The following is a 14767-nucleotide window of genomic DNA, read 5'->3' on the forward strand; positions in this document are numbered from 1 at the left end:
CTCTCAAGCAAATTTTAACTGGAAGCTCTTAACAGAATTTGGGATGACTTAATATGGGAAACTGTGGAATGCTATGAACAATTACCACTCTAAATCACTGGGGAGTTATGAGCTTGAATTTATTAAATATTATGAGATTCTAAGACATTGCAATAATAGTCTCATATATAATATGTCTAAAAAGATGGACCTCAGGTCAGTTCTGAAATATTACATTCCTTTCCAACACTCATGAGGAGGAAAGAAGGGAAGAATAAGTGGCTTATGCCAACAGCTAGTACTATAAGCACTATGGGACAAGTCTTAACCAGCAACATTTTACAAAACTTTTTACAAACTTTTATTTGATCTTTTCAATTGAAATTGTCTGGATGTAAAAAAAAAAAACAACCCCAAACCAACAAACTTTGGTGGAACTGGTTTTATCTGAAGGGCTAGTTAAATATGGCACCCATTTCAAACTTCAAAACTGTTTCTAAGTAATAACTGGAAGGGAGTAAGTTTAAGGGAAATAAAAGACTAGAAAGACAAAAGGAAAAAGAAAATAATGAAAAAAGAGTATAAATAAAAATCTTTTTGTCTGCCCTTCTCTGTCTTATTTCAAATGAGAAACACTCACCTGAAATTTCAATACAATTGTTCATCAATGTAGCCTGTCTGATTTGGACATTCTAGGATTTGTTTTCCCCTTGTTAATGCAACAGCCCTCAGCCTTGGTGCGGCCTCTGGGTGCAACAGTAAAAAAGATTAAAAAATAGGAAAAACAGTTTGGAGAAAGAGAAGGAGATCGGATTGGGGAACAGCAAGAAAAGCAGCTCTTGCTTGAGGGATTAGCTTTATATAATTCTGTCAAGTCCACTGCACAAAACTTTGCAGTTGGTAATTTTTATATCCGAGCCACACTTTTCTTTCCTCTGCGCAGTCAGTCACCAGGTCATACTGAACAAAAGGTTCTTTTCAGTGGCAACTCTTTAATTAATCAACTGTATATTAGCCACCCTCAGAAGCTGTATTACATGCCAAATGGATGATGTGAAAAACATGTATTGGGGACAACTACTCCACTGGCATCGTAAAGAAAAATAGTAAAATAAATAGCTAATAAGGTGTAGTCTGTTTGAGGAACAGTTGTATTTTCTTCGTGGGCCAGCTGCCCTGTCAAGCCCACTTTGTTGTATGCTCTCCTCTTCCACTCAGGGTGTCAGCACGTAAATAAACTCTGAACCCTCTCAACATACAAAAAAGTGCTTCCTTTATTAGAGGTGCCCAAAGATATTTTCTATTAACCTTCAATGTTTGTCAATAGCAGCAGTTTGAGTCTCACAAGAACTTACATGTTGTATCATTCCCTACTTACCCTGCTGAATGAGAAGCTTCGTTATATTAAAAATGCAGTTCGAGAGAAGAAGGGAACCGAAAAGGCTGCCTGATTACACTTGAACTGACATTAACCACTGGTGCTTTCAGGCTGAGGGATTGGCACCACACGGCTAGATGGTGCAACACATTATTTCTCCAAGTCTGGCCTCAAAGTGCAGCCTGGATTACGGTGTCAGGTGCCTTACGCAGGGCACGGGGACAATGAAGTATACTGCAGGATCTTATCCTCTTCTGACAGGATCCAGAATTACAGCTGCTCTGAGCTGGTGCTGCCAAGCCCCTGTGCTGGGAGGGAGTGACACCAAGTTAGCTGTGAGGGGAAATGCTGCAAACAGGGCTCTCCCTGGGGTCTAGGGTATTTGGGAATCACCTGTCCCTGCTTGGGATTTGCAACCCAAAAGCCTTGCCTGGTATCAGGCCCGGATCCACAGTAACCTAGATGCGATTCAGTAGATCCACAGTAACCTAGATGTGATTCAGTAGATCCCAAGTCCAGGATGCTCAAGTGTTTTGTGGCAAATGAGTCTGAGATTTCATGATATTGGACACAGATATGTGAAACCCACCTAGGTCTCATTTTCTGTTCCCTTATACAGTTTCTGTGCCACATGATTTGGCAATCTACATCCCAAACAATTCTAGAGACCTCAATAAACTTTCACAGGTTATACAGTTCATTGCAGAATCTGGCCTTTGGTCATATCTGTGGAAGAAATTAATTTCTGCTATTTTTAATAAATTACAGATGAGTAATAATTTCAGAAGCCTCTCATTAAATAACAGGAATTAAATAACAGGAAAATATAATTTCCAATAAAAAAGATAGAAATTAACTGCAGGACTGTTGGGACGGAACATACTCAACAGGAAATTTTGATTATAGAGTCAGTAACTTCTGGTGGCCTTTGCCAAATACTCAAACAGCCTCCGCAGATATGTCACCACTGCTCACATCCCTTAAGATCAAAGGGGTTTGGTGGCTTATACTGGAGCTTCTGCAATCACATCTGTGTTGTTTACCCATCCAGGTTTTCATTTGCTGAAAGGCAGTTGTAAGTGGCACTCTGTCTGGAAAATGCAGAGAGAGTGGGGGTGTGTGTGGAAAAAAGGCTTCCAGGAATGGAACAAAACCAAACTGAGGACAACATACCCTTCAACAGAGTCCAGTATGTGCTCCCTCGGAGCCTTAATTCAGTGCAATCCAAGAGAACCCAGCCACAACACATTCTGTCCTCTAACATGCACCCTTCTGTTGTGGAGTGATTTAGAACATGTTCGGCACTGTAGTTAAAGGTAAATGCCAGTAAACAAAGATTAATCTGGACATGAGACAGTGTGACTACTTTTCAGTCTGGCCTCAAGCACGTTAACTGGTGAGTTTGCCAATTGCTTGCCAATGGATAGCGTTAGATTTCCTGATCTTCCTCCTTGTCTTAAGCGTGGGGAATGCAAAACCGGAGTCCACCGACAGCCTGGTGGAAGGCTCGATATGAGAATAATATTTTTGGTTATGCCATGTTGTTGTGGGTTAACCCTGGTGGGCAGTTAAGCACCACACAGCTGCTCACTCATTTTCCCCACCCCCTACCACCAGTGCAACAAGAGAAGAGAAAAGGAAGGGTAAAAATCATGACTCAAAAATAGTTTAATAAACAAAGGAGAAGTGGAAGAAGAAAGGGAAAACAAAACAAGTGATACAAAGACAATCACTCACCAACTTCTAAGTAGTAGACTGATGCACAGCCAGTTCCCAAGCAAAAGGTGGGTAACCCACCTAAATCCCCCCCCCCCCTCCCTTTTTAGTGCTGAGCATGACATTGTATGGCATGGAATATCTCTTTGGTTAGTTTGGGTCATCTGCCCAGCTGTGTCCCCTGCCAACCTCTTCTGCACACCCAGTCTATTCACTGGGAGGACACAGTGAGAAATGCAGAAGGCTTTGGCACTTGTGGACACTGTTCAGCAATAGTTAAAAGATCAGTGTCTTATCAGCATTGTTTGGTCAGAAATCCAAAACATGGCACCATACGTACTGCTATGAGGAAAATTAACTCTGTTCCAGCCAAAACCAGTACACATGTAAAGGTTGCTTCAACACTGGGTGTGACAGAGCTCTCCTAAGCGCGCTCTGAATCCCATATCATACTGAGAAGTAGCATCAGAGATCCACTGAGGAACAGCCTGCCTACAAATCCCAGCTGGTCCTGTGGCAGGTGATATCGGGACCCTTAAAGGAAAGACAACTGCACCTCTGAAAATAAGGACCTGAAGTTATCCTTCCGCTGAGTGTCCTCACCATGGCCTTCATTCAGTGGTGGTTTTTCCTGAAAAATCTAGTGCCTTTTCAGATACCCTAAGGCATCCAAGATATCTGTGAGGATTCGCTAAATATGACATGGCCTATAGGAGACGTGAGCCCATCTGCAGCTTTAGCTGGCACTCGGGCAGCTCGTGCAAGTTCAAATACCTGTGTGGGAATCATATTCTCTGAGAGCAAACGGATTGACTGACAGAGGCCCAAATCCTGCCCAAGTGCGTGCACCCTGTGCTACACCCCAAGCAATGGATATACTCATATTTTCCTCCTGTAAGTAGCTGCCATGTCACTCCCAGTCAACCCTGAAGATCCTTCTACAGAGAGTCAATGTGGAGGGGAGGGACTTTTTTAGCCTGAGGACCCTTCTGGAGCCTTCTTTATGCAGCATTGCAGCTGTTACCCATGTGTCTGCTACCAGGCTATGGTAAGGACTCTGTGCCTATCTATGTTAAGTCAGATATTAAGTCAGATTCACCTTTCAGGAAAATGTTTTGTTCCAGGTGGAAATGTGTCATTCCTCCCAGGTGAATTTTCATGCTCAGAAACTTAGATTTTTGCAGGCATGGCTTTCTCTACAGCATAAATCGTAACCGTAAATGTATACATAACAGTCGCTAAGGTGGGATATCTCTGTTTTAGCTGAAGACTCCAACCAGGGAGTGGATAAGTGAATTTTGTCTAAATGTCATATTGTAAACGGCTTGTGGTTAGGAGAAGAAAGCACTTTAGCACAGAACTACTTAGGAAATTACTTTTATTGATATATTTAGTATCATTACCAGGTACCAAGAGATCTTTAATATCATTTATTCCTTTTAAAAGCAACTACTGGTCTTTCAGCAAATATATTTTTGATTCAGTATTTAGTCATGAAATATGCCAATATATATTCTAAGCCCTATTAACAGATGGTAATAAAAGTGAAAATGTCTTAACAAACCAGTTGCTGACTTCTGTCAGCAAATCTCTTTACGTGTTAGACGATCTCATCTATTCATCATTGAACAATGCGGCAGATTTGTCCCCACAATGGCTGGGATCCCCAGTGTGAGCAGTGCCCCAAGGGGGCCACATACCGATAATGACTTTCTTGGGAATTATATATAAAGATAGAAACTTTCTATCAAGTATTCCACAGAGGGCTGTTCAGCCAAAAGGATCATAGAACCATAGAATGACAGAATGCTTTGGGTTCGAAAGAACCTTTAAAGATCATCTAGTGCAATCCCTCTGCCAATGGGCAGGGACATCTGTCACTAGACCAGGTTGCTCAAAGCCCCATCCAGCCTGACTTTGAACACTTTCAGGGATGGGGCATCCACAGCTTCTCCAGGCAACCTGTTCCAGTGTCTCACCACTCTCACCATAAAAACTTTCTTCCTTATGTCCAATCTAAATCTACCCTCTTTCAGTTTAAAACCATTGCCCCTTGTCCGGTCGCTACAGGCCCTGGTAAAAAGTCTTTCTCTGTCTTTCTTGTAAACCCCCTTTAAGTGTTGAAAGGCCACAGTAAGGTGTCCCTGGAGCCTTCTCTTCTTCATAGAAGTGTTCTAGCCCTCGGATCATTTTCATGTCCCTCCTCTGGACCCCCTCTTGCAGGTCCATGTCTTTCTCGTACTAGGGACCCCGAGGCTGGATGCAGTACTCCATGGGGGGGTCTCACGAGGGTGCAGTAGAGAGGGAGAATCCCCTCCCTCGACCTGCTGGCCACACTTCGTTTGATGCAGCCCAGGATACGGTTGGCTTTCTGGGCTGCAAGAGCACATTGCCAGCTCATGTCCAGTTTTTCATCTACCAGTACTCCCAAGTCCTTCTCTGCAGGGCTGCTCTCAATCCCTTCATCTCCCAGCCTGTACTGATACTGGGGGTTGCCCCGACCCATGTGCAGGACCATGCACTTGGCCTTGTTGAACTTCATGAGGTTTGCACAGGCCCACCTCTCTAACATGTCAAGGTCCCTCTGGATGGCATCACTTCCCTCTAGAAAATCAACTACACCCCTCAGCTTTGCATCATCTGCAGATTTGCTGAGGGTGCACTCAAGCCTGCTATCTATGTCGTTGATGAAGATATTAAATAGTATTGGTGCCAATTGGACTCTAGAGGGACACCACTCATTACTGGTTTCCACTGGTTTCCCTGGTAGTACAGGGCCAGTAGACCTTCTGGCTGCGCTAAATACATCATTTCCAGAGTATTTCTCTTCAGTTTTGGGTTGCCCTGGTTCCCTGACAACTGCTACAAACTCTGTGAAATAAGATTACAAAATCCTTGTGGTGCCAAAAGGCCTGCTTCTATGAGTCACATTATTTTACATTTATATTGCCATAACGCTGGGGCAGAGGTGGTTTGACAGGGATGTTATGGACAAAGAACCCCTTCTTTGACAAGTATGGTCATATCTTGTCTTCATGTAACTATTATATACATTTTTCTCTTATTTTGAAGGCTTTTGTTAAAAAAATTAAGATTATTTTTTTTCAGTGACTATTTCTATCTCATCCACATAAAACCAAAATATGCTCTGCTGTCACTGGGATCAGATCACTATCTGACTTACATCAAGACAGTTAACAATCTTCTGACTCTGCTTTCCATCAAACATAATGGTGAGGTATAAATTATTCAGGTCCATAATAAACCTTTCCAGCGAGTTACAATCATTTTTCCAAATCAGGAAAATATCACTGATGTGCTATAACCATTACAAAAATTGTTTAAATTTCTTTAGGGTGTATAACAATTCTTCTTCAAATACCCCCATTTCAATCATAAGTCTTTTCATATCATTGAGAGGATCCTCTTATTACTTTTTGCACTAATCTGGACCATCAGATGTCATTTGTCTTATTTTGGGTAATCCTTATGTGATATATAGCTACAATGGATATTCCTTTATCAGTTAGGTCACTAATGTTTTTTGTCATGGTGGGATATTTGAATAATATTATGCTTTATGCTCTGATGCAGCTACACAAGATGGAGTTAAATAAGTGGGCCAAATTCCACTGAAGTCAACAGAAGCTGCTTTCAACCTGAACTGGACAGAGGGCCTGTGGTCTGTTTCTGTGAATGGACTGGATGTATAGCTTTTAGAAGTAATCTTCACACAGTAATAAACAGCAGTTATATCAGGCTTGCAGAGTAACCATTCCAAACCCTAACTCACAGGCCAAAGAAAGTATCGTGCCGTGATGCCGGTTCTTTTCCCCCCATTGGTTTTTTCAAAACTGGATTTCTGGCTGAGAGGAAGAGATGCAGGAGTGATCAGTTAGCTAAGCTTGAAATTGTGAAAGGTTGTCATGCAGCTGTGCAATACTAGATCAATGACAGAGCTACTCAGCATCGGGTCTTCATGTTTACACTATTGCTCTTTGAAATGTTCAGGTGTCAAGAGTCAGACCTTCAGAAATCTGTCAAGACATTTACATTACCTAATGACATGAAAAAATATTTTTTTCTGGACTTCTTTATTTTTTCGCCTTCCTTATCTTCCCTTAGTACGGCAAAGCTATGCATTGCCAATTTAAATGTTCTTGAAACCAAGAACTTTTCATTATTATTATAGGTTCAGAGATACAGATTCAAGTATAGTATAACTGAATAGATATACACATTTACATGTGTATGTGTGCAGTGCAACCACCTTACTAGTTGAACGGAGGGAACTGGCACTATTTCTCTCCAACTGAAGTGTGTGGAACACATTTCCATTTAGTCCTTGGCTGAATCATCAGACATCTCTTCTAATACCATCTATCTCTAGTTCTCCTTGAAGATCTGGCCTTTCTCCATGCCCATATTTTGACTTCTTTTACCTTGGAGGTTTCTCCTTATTCTATTTTCCCTCTGACATGCCTGACTTCCTTGCTATACCTCTGCATGTATCCCAGCCTCAATATTACACTTTATGTTCTTTGCATGTCATACGCAACAACTTCTCATGTATTCTTTTTTACATCCACATAATTTAGCCCTCCTTGTAGCTTTTAGCTTTTAGAATCAAGACATCTTCAAATTCTCCTGTTTCTAACTCGTCTTCAGATAGTGACTGAGTGACTGTCCTCTTCTCAGTTTGACTTTATCTCCTATAAGAAACTAACTATGAGAGGAAGTTGGACATTTTGTTAATATCAGCTCGCAACTTCGTGTTATTCCCCATCACAGGAGATGGCAGACCCTTCAGATACAGTCAAAACTTCAGAATATCAAAGGAAGAATTCAGAAACCTGGGAAGCTAATTCAGAAGGAAATAGAGGTTGGACTGACATGACGAAAAGGACTACAAGCTTCAAGGAGAAACATGAAACTTCATACTGGTCCAGATAAATCTGCAGAAGCATCTAACATCTAACAATTTTTATTTATTAAACCTTAAGATTTGGTTTTAGAAGTTAAGCTAAAAAAATAGTAAGTGCTTCAAATTTCAGTTGTTACTATAGGATTTGTCAGCTCTTCTTCCTAAAATGAATGGGGCTGATCACATTAATTTTACCCTCCTACTGCAGTAATGGGATTTGGGTATGGATTACGTTCTAACAAAATATACTTAGACCAAATTCATTTGCAACTGGCTTATGCTCCCTAGATATGCAGGAAACAAGACATTTTTCTGATTCTCACTAAGATGACCCACACATTAATTCACATGTATTAAATTGACACCTCTCTCATCCAAATTCACAATGGACTCTTTGTTAGATTAGAAAAAAAGGCTTGAATAAACCCAAGATCTGTCTTCATAAATATTAGAAATATTGTAAAGGGAAATTCTTTATCTTTTATCAGCATTATAGAATAACTGCAGAGCCAGTACATTTTGTATCACAGGGACAAGGATCACAACAGTATGAATGACTTGAATTACCTTGGGTATTTTCCTAGCTATAAAGTGATTTATTCCTTATTGCTGGAAGGTAATACTTGTGCTGAAAAATGGGACACAATGCTTAATTGAAATTTTTTTTATGTACATAAAGGCTGCTTACATTTCTTAGAACTGAATGACATAAGAGTGCTGCAATACTGAAGTACACAGAGTGCTGTCACTTACTGTTACTATGGGGGAAAGTATTGAAATAATTTTGCACATAATGAATGATCATGGGGATGTTCAAAAAGGCCGAGGGAAACAGAGATTTCAGTCAACATAATAGATGCATAGCTGTTGTCCCATATAGGGCCAATTACACCCTCACATTACAATTTTCAAAGTAATTTCTAAGACTTCTGATTATGAATCTGTAGACCTTAGGTACAAAAGATGTGTATCTCACTGTTCTTTCTCCCTAGAAACAGTCCCCTTTCTGGAGACAGCAAGTTAAGCCACTTCTGTGAAGGGGATATTCACAGAGATTTTGGTAAGAATCCCAGATGGATAAGGAAATACAAGAGCATGCATTCTAATTTTGTAAATACTGGATGGGATGCACTCAGCATCACATTTGCCTTCCCATTTACTTCACATTTGCCTGATTTATGTTCCTAGTCTTTTTTGGACAGCTCTTCCCTCTGGAGGCTTTAGAAGCTCCTATCTAGGAACTCTAGAAAGACAAAGCATTTGGTATTTAAAATTTAGATGTTTAGTGCAGGTACATTTGATCTCATCCTTTGTTACTGAAGTCATGATGGATACTCTGTGTTTCAAGCAGAATTAACAGATCCCCTGTCTTCAGAAACAGGAATACTTTGGATGCCTATTTAACAAGAATACTGCCTGCTTAATTATGAGAGCCACAAAAGAGAAAAAAAAAAAATAAAAAGATCTAGTACATTATCAGATGCATAATTCTGCCAAAAGGAGGGCAACAGTGTTACACATAATCTTTGCTGTTTTCATATTGAAAATGGCAAAATATACATATATCAACATCTTTCCATATAATATTGTCATTCTGAAGAGGGCAAGAGAATTCTGAATTTTATATCCTTAAAACCTGCTTGCTTTTTCTAAGACAAAACAGAATGACAACAATTCATAAGACTAAACACAAGAGTATGTGATTCCATAGCTACATTTTCTACTCCTAAACAGGCTGTAATTTAGAATAAACACAGAAAAGTATTATAAATGTATTTGTGTATCAAAAGAGATGGAGATTTATAAGCAGAGGTAAACTCTATTTAGCACTGCATTGTTAGCAGAGTATTTCTAAGTGTTATCTGATTTCTTACTGGTGGAAAAGAATATTTCACCATCTGTACTGTAGCTTTATTAATTTTTTTACTCTTGTAAAAATTAAAATGCACTGAAGTGCAAAACCACAAATTTTGCATTCACCCCAGAAGTTTTTTAGTCTTACTGCTAGAAAGCACTGGAAGAGACATAGATAGCAGTAGCAATAAAATAGTAATAATAATAAAGCCTAAGGAGTAATTTTTTTCAAGATATATGATGAGATACTTTTAGCATATTGCATTAAAATATCTAATCAGTAATATCACTGCTTTCATGCATTTCCAATGATGGCTGCATATAGACTGGTGAAGATAAGCATGTATGTATTATAAATCAATACACAGACAGAGCAAACAGGCAAGAAAAACTCTGTAGAATACAGTCCAGATACGTACTACATTTGCAGAATGAATGGTCTTCAAATGTCATGGTGTTCTTGGCAAATGTAAATGGGAAAGGATTCAAATTCACCCATCAGACCATTTTTTTAAATTCTGGTCAATCAGTTGTTGGGCTGAATGTGCTGTGAATGAAAAGGAGTTTACTTTCTGATGCACCTATTTAATGTTTGAACCCAGAAACAATATATCTTTTCAGCAACTTATTAGCAAATCAGTGAGCTATTGCTAGTGTTTTCACCTAGAGAAAAGATTTAGAAGTACAGAAGATTTACTTTACTTAATTGTCCTGTTAAGGATTACAAAAGTAATCGGAGTATTTAGGAGGTTAGCTTATATATATTAATTTGAAAATGCCTGTGACTGTTGCTAACATGTGAAACTTAAAGAGTGATATACCTGAAGCTACAATTTGACCAATTTAAATTTTATTAGTACCAGTATTTCTACTGGGACTACACTTTCACTTTGAACGTCAAACATGCTTCAAGAATATTGAAGCAGTTTAGTAATGTGTTCAGTCAGAGATAATTTAATCAGATCATAGATTTAATTAAATGGTATTCACCACTCTTTTAATGTTAATGTTATCATCACTAATTATATCAAATAGTGGAGTGGAGTAACCTTTTGACTGTTGCCAGAGACAAAATAAAAAAGACTAATTCTATAACTTCATCCTCAGCAAAGCTGGATTCCAGCATCAATGTGAGCAAAGGAAACAGCAGTGTCCAGGGCACAGTAAGAGCAAGACTATGGCCTGAAGAAAGTAGAAGCAGAAAGATTATTGCTACAGCCATTGCTACATGCCTAATTTCTAAAGACAAAGGATAGGATTTATTTGTTTAAACATAGACATCCAGTACAGAGAGCTGTCCCACAGATGTCTGCACAGGGCTGGCAGACACTGGAGACCTGTACCTTCAGAAGCAGCCAATGCAGGCTGCAGCACCTAAAATCACATTACACATCTCTGTATATAAAAACATCACCAGAGAAAGGGTTCTAGCTAGCTCTTATATTTGATTTCTACAGTGTGGGTAGATACCTAACATGGCTGTCCATCATACATGTGAGCTACTGTAGGTATTGAGATGACCAGATTTAGGTGTTTAAGGTTAGGGCGAATAGCTCCCTAAGCCCCTTTGACTAGGTTGAACGGATGCAGGATTAGCCACCTATTGCAATGTTGAGTGGTCTGTAGTATCCAAGACATCTCTACACGGGACTGGCGTTCATGACACTTAAAAAAGGATGTACAAATACCCCACACCATTCTGGAGCAGCAGCTGGTGTCTAGATACAGTATTCTACAGCACATATAATAGCACTACATACCTATGTTGATAAAGTTGAACATGTATAGATCTCCTCTGGCTACAAGGAAGCTTAGACACCTCTATCATGTATCAGCACCTACATTGTAGTGATCTAAATTTAGGTGAGTTCTAAGATTAGGCAATTCCACCCCAAGAGGTTCATTTGCTGGCTCATATGTACCTTTGGAGATGCACGAGGACAACATGATTAAACTCCAAGGTGCCAGTGGGTTTCCACTGTCATGGCTGTCAACCCTTGGGTAGCCTAGGGAATCTCATATAGCAATAGTTGTCTTTGGGTAAGCAAGTGAAGAAACTGATATTTCTGTTATTTTTCCACTCAGAGAAAAAAGTCTGGCTCCACTTACACCACCTGCACCATTTCCATTAATTTCAAAGGTGCTTAAAGACACTTTAAATTAACGAAAGAAGGGCTATCTTTAAAGTGTATATTAAGTGCTGAAAAATGTAGAAAGGATTTTCAGGTGAATACCCAACTTCCACTAACATCCATGGAAGTTACTACAGATTTTGAAAATTTCAGTAGTCCTTATCTGCATCCTTAGTAATCTACAAAAATTCCCCAAATCTATTACAAAAAGTCCAGATCTAGGAAAAAAGTCAATAGTTCAACTCCTTCTCAGTTAAACCACAAAGTAAACATATTGTGTTACAAAATGTCAGTAGCTTAGGATAGACCCTGACTCAAAATGTTGTAAATGCTGCAGTTTTCCATGTTTTTTGATCTAGGATACAGGAAAAAAATGTTTAGAACAGATTAGATGAATTAACAGATCATCCAAATCCTTAAGAAATAGGCACCCTTCAGAAAAACCTTCCCCTACTTTCCAGTCACCCATTCGTTCTTAGGAAGCTGTGTTTAGTTCTTAACATGTGCAACTGTTAAAACATACCCCTGCCTGGCTGAAGCCCTGTATGCCAAGTTAAAGCTCCAGAGACGGTTTTTATCTCTGAATTGTATATGGATCCATAATGGAAGCCCTAGACTCCATACAGCCCTAAATGTAACATCATGAACGTGATGTCCTTATAAGTCAGCAGTATTTCTAAACTTTTACAAAGGGCAAACATCACACTCAAATTACTGGAACCGTTTGTATTTTCTTGCTTGACTATAATGTTAGATGTATACATTATTTATTAATGGAGGATGGATTTTTCTTTTGATTAAATGCTACTGTTACTTTAACAAACAGATATGAGATCCCCAAGCTCTCGGTGTGCAGGGAATTTTGTCCACGCATGCCATGCCAATGGATTGTCAGTAATGGAAAGTGACGGAGTGTGGAAGGGAAGGGGCTTTGCTGAAATACCCTTACTTTCATGGTAATCTACCAGCTACAGATGCTTATCTCAAAGGACTGCACCTTGCTGTAATTGCTACATTTTGTCTGAAACTATAAAACCATGTTCTCCTCGCTGAAGCCGTTGAGAATAAGGTCCAATGTTTTAATGTTAGAAAAAAACCCAACAATATATTTAAATTTAGAATTCAGAAATAGAGAAATTCAGCTTTGAATAAATAATCTAATAGTGTTGTAGTGTACTGTCTTTGATATTCTCCCGATGGATGAACTAACTGTGGGATATCTACTGTTGTAGCCAGATTGCTGTAAGGTAACAGGTATAGGAAAGCAAATAAACAAAAGAAATCCCAAGAGAACCCTGTCCATTCTATTTCATTCAATTTCATAATGATATTACAGTAACTTATTTTTTTACTTCTGAGCTATGCACCTGAGTGATCTCAGTTTTGATGACTTTTCCAGCTGCAGCTTCACTGGGACATGTTGCAATACCTGAAAAGTGTTACCATGGCCCAGTCTTGGCATTAGGGGTATGACTCATCTCACTTGATTTCAGTCAGATACCTGAACACTGAGTGTCTAAGTTTTCTCTACAGTTACTGAAGTGAGTAATCTGCTAAATACTTTTCTCTGTATTAATTGTCTTCTAGAACTGCCTTTCTGCTCTATAGCAGTTAGAGCTTATGTGACTACATGTCAAACTTTTAAATGGCTAAATTCTACAGAGATGAATTTCAACCGCAAAGTCTACTGACTGTACAAGAAAGTATCAAGCTCATTTTGTTAAAAAGATGTACTTCAAAGCATAATTCCAAATCACCTTTTTTTTCATAGATCTACTACTTTCTAATGCTTATTGTATGTATTTAAGGTGTATTTAATAATTTAATAGCACAAAACTTCATTCAGCTGCAAAATTGAGTCATGACCTTTTGCAAAAGTATGAAATGCTTTGCAGCCAGGTAACTGAGTAACCAACAAACTTGTTTTCTAGAAAGGAGTTAGCTGGTTCCAAAAAACTATTGTCTTTCTTATATGAGCCTGAAGGGCAGCTCTCCTGCAAAATGAAAGCACTCCTATTAGTTGACCTGAACTAAAAAGTTCTATGTCTGATACGCAATATGCAGATTCAGAAGTAAGAAAGGCCACAACAAAGAAGATGGATGGCAGCATTCTCACCACTAGAGCAGGAAGGCTCATTATCATCAAGTTGTCATCAAGAGGATACAAATAACAGAGTATCAGACAATGACATTCATGATTGAAATTCCAAATATTCTGAAGTAGAATAAATGACATCTTTGGTTATGTAAAGGTGATAGCAGTCACTGCCCTCACTGCAAGACTATTTGCATATAAAAAGTTACGTGGAAGTTAGCAGATAAAAGATTCAACAAAGGAGCACATTTGTTATAAGCTGAAAGTCAAAGTTGGCGTACAGTAAAGATACTAGTGATAACAAAAGAAAGTTCACTGTGTAACCAGTCAAATTCTTGACGGGTGGATTTGCTACAGGTAATCTATGTCTGGCAGTGGAGTTGAAAGCAACCAAAACCAAGCAAGAGTTCCAAGTATCAGATATAAAAAAAATATGCTTTTCTTAACCCTTAGAACTGCGTCATAATTCAATAAGTAAACCTGTTCCAGTCACGTTATCTCTTTTTACAGTATTAACAGGAGAGAAGAAGACTTAAATTGATCAGCCAGGTATAAAATGTGTTAAAGTCCTTCCAATAAAATGTAATTAATAAATGCACTCAGGAAAAAATAATGTTCATAGAAGCACAATAAAAAGTTCTGGACACACATATATGTGGACTTCATACCTGATCCTCTGTATTGCTTAC

Source organism: Accipiter gentilis, chromosome 13 (genome assembly GCF_929443795.1).
Source record: "Accipiter gentilis chromosome 13, bAccGen1.1, whole genome shotgun sequence".
In the NCBI taxonomy this organism is placed as follows: Eukaryota; Metazoa; Chordata; class Aves; order Accipitriformes; family Accipitridae; genus Astur; species Astur gentilis.